A 3045-nucleotide genomic window follows, 5' to 3' on the forward strand; every position below is an offset into this window, starting at 1 on the left:
CAAGTGTGGGTATTGGGACAGACCCATAAACAGCAGTTAAGAAGAACCACCTTCCTCCATCTCCAGATGACACACTCATCCTCATGGGTGGACCTTCTTCTATGATTCTGTTTGCCTGCAAACCTGTATTTCTTGATTCTGGTCCAGCACTGCACATTTTACTTTAAAATTAAAAATGTTACTTTTAAATTTTATTGCCAACGCATTTTCAGAAAGCTACATGAACTGATCTGAGTCTATCGGATTAGAGAGACAAACAAAATGTGCAGCACTGTGGGTCCCAAGACTGGAGTTGAGCGCTACAGTCATCATTGTAGATCCCTTCCAACAGATCGACAAATAAAACCGACGCGTAATGCGATAAAGAGCGTCACGCTTCTCACCTGTAAGTACCTTCATCATACTCTTCACTTCTCTTGCAGTATTCTCATTTAGTCCTTTTTTATTTGTAAGTCATTATTTCGAGGGTGTCTTTAACTTAAAATCTACTGTTTAGCTTAAAATCTACTGTTTAAAATAGCTACTTGCTTAGGAAGGTTTATGAAGCTTCTATGAAAGTTTATCAGTCTTTGTTTACATGCTGCTCTCTTGCTGAACTCTCTGTTAGACCATTAAAATAACGAATAAATAGCCTTCTAATATTCATATTGTGAAATAGGAATCTTGTATTATTCTGTGTTGTTGTAGTCTTGCTCTAGGCAATAATCTGCTGTTAACTACTGACCTGTTATTGTTCTTGTTTTACTTTATTAATTGTTTATGATGAACTAAAAACTGACCATAACTTTTCAAGATCAAAATAATGTGAATATTCCAGAGAACCAACAAACATTTGTTTTGTTTTGTCAACAGTCAAACTGAAAGAGAGTTTTCTATTCAGTGTTCTTATAATTTTGTGACATGTAAAACAGTAATTTAATTCTGTCATCGGAACTAAACTGAGAAGAACAGTAGATTGAACCAAAATGATTACTGATACAGCAGTATTTAAGTATAATAGGCTTTGCATTATATTTTTCACACTATATAGCTTTAATTTCATATGTAGACAATATGTAGACAATGTCTGTCTTTATTGTATTACTGTGTCTTATTTTTTATACGTTTCCCCTACAGAATAAGAGATGTGTTTGGACCACACAGAGCTCTGGGACGTGTGGACAGACATTCGCTGTAATGAAGGACATCTGCTCATGGACAGGTGAGACTTATTACTTGTGTTTGTGTTTTATTGTGTACTTGGCATGTAGGTTACCATCATTTTCTTTTTGGAGGCTCACCCCTCTAGAAAGCAAATGATGGTAACCTAAACGGGTGGGGAAGGGACGGAGGTTCAAAATTTGTATACAGCAAATTTTTTTTTTTTAATATCAAGAAGCATAACCACTGCTGGACATCGCTCTGGGACTCAGGGGGGGACCCACATTGAAATCATTGTTTAACTGTGAACAGACATGATACACATTCATTTAAATCAATCAGAACAAATAACATCTACTTCACCAAATTAATAGAGTCTCGGAGAATCGTTTGTTCTATATTTAATGTGTGTTTACACTTTGACCATGTGCTTTCCAGTTCAATACCACACTTCATCTGTTTTACCCCATCAGTTGAGAGCTTGATCTGGGTTATCTAAACTAGTAGGTCCATGTTAATCTGCTGGTCGAGACACTAATAAAATCATGTTTTTGTTGTAAAATAAATGAAGTTTAAATCACAGACAGATCTTTTATCTGCGACTAAAACTAGAAACTGAAATGTAATTTTCCGTCCGCGCCACTAGGCGGCGTAAGCGGCTTTACGGTCAGTTTGACAGTTTGACAACATGACGCTTGTTCAAACAACACGTGCAGACCGTTTTAAACACATCTTATGCAGATGACAGCTCAGTGACAATATCTTAATGTCACTAAACAACACATATTTCAGCTCTTCGACAAATAAAACCGACGCGTAATGCGATAAAGAGCGTCACGCTTCTCACCTGTAAGTACCTTCATCATACTCTTCACTTCTCTTGCAGTATTCTCATTTAGTCCTTTTTTATTTGTAAGTCATTATTTCGAGGGTGTCTTTAACTTAAAATCTACTGTTTAGCTTAAAATCTACTGTTTAAAATAGCTACTTGCTTAGGAAGGTTTATGAAGCTTCTATGAAAGTTTATCAGTCTTTGTTTACATGCTGCTCTCTTGCTGAACTCTCTGTTAGACCATTAAAATAACGAATAAATAGCCTTCTAATATTCATATTGTGAAATAGGAATCTTGTATTATTCTGTGTTGTTGTAGTCTTGCTCTAGGCAATAATCTGCTGTTAACTACTGACCTGTTATTGTTCTTGTTTTACTTTATTAATTGTTTATGATGAACTAAAAACTGACCATAACTTTTCAAGATCAAAATAATGTGAATATTCCAGAGAACCAACAAACATTTGTTTTGTTTTGTCAACAGTCAAACTGAAAGAGAGTTTTCTATTCAGTGTTCTTATAATTTTGTGACATGTAAAACAGTAATTTAATTCTGTCATCGGAACTAAACTGAGAAGAACAGTAGATTGAACCAAAATGATTACTGATACAGCAGTATTTAAGTATAATAGGCTTTGCATTATATTTTTCACACTATATAGCTTTAATTTCATATGTAGACAATACCTGTCTTTATTGTATTACTGTGTCTTATTTTTTATACGTTTCCCCTACAGAATAAGAGATGTGTTTGGACCACACAGATCTCTGGGACGTGTGGACAGACATTCGCTGTAATGAAGGACATCTGCTCATGGACAGGTGAGACTTATTACTTGTGTTTTATTGTGTACTTGGCATGTAGGTTACCATCATTTTCTTTTTGGAGGCTCACTCTTCTAGAAAGCAAATGATGGTAACCTAAACGGGTGGGGAAGGGACGGAGGTTCAAAATTTGTATACAGCAAATTTTTTTTTTTTAATATCAAGAAGCATAACCACTGCTGGACATCGCTCTGGGACTCAGGGGGGGACCCAAATCATCCTCACCCCTTCATTCACACAACACTCAC

General features: G+C 35.8%; 2 long non-coding RNA genes across 2 annotated transcripts in view; both read left to right on the forward strand.

The window, feature by feature from the left end:
* The first annotated feature begins 332 nt into the window (after window positions 1-332).
* Window positions 333-1421, forward strand: LOC107725545 (uncharacterized). The gene is made up of 3 exons (XR_001638127.1): window positions 333-385; window positions 1117-1201; window positions 1376-1421. It is a non-coding gene; the product is annotated as an uncharacterized LOC107725545 (long non-coding RNA).
* Window positions 1422-1781: 360 nt separating this feature from the next.
* Window positions 1782-3045, forward strand: part of LOC107725594 (uncharacterized) — a 5886-nt gene continuing 4622 nt past the window's right edge. The window contains exon 1 of the long non-coding RNA XR_001638140.1: window positions 1782-1989. This is a non-coding gene — a long non-coding RNA (uncharacterized LOC107725594). The remainder of the gene's footprint in view (window positions 1990-3045) is intronic.

Source organism: Sinocyclocheilus rhinocerous, unplaced genomic scaffold (assembly GCF_001515625.1).
Source record: "Sinocyclocheilus rhinocerous isolate Xijiao unplaced genomic scaffold, SAMN03320098_v1.1 scaffold153, whole genome shotgun sequence".
Taxonomy (NCBI): Eukaryota; Metazoa; Chordata; class Actinopteri; order Cypriniformes; family Cyprinidae; genus Sinocyclocheilus; species Sinocyclocheilus rhinocerous.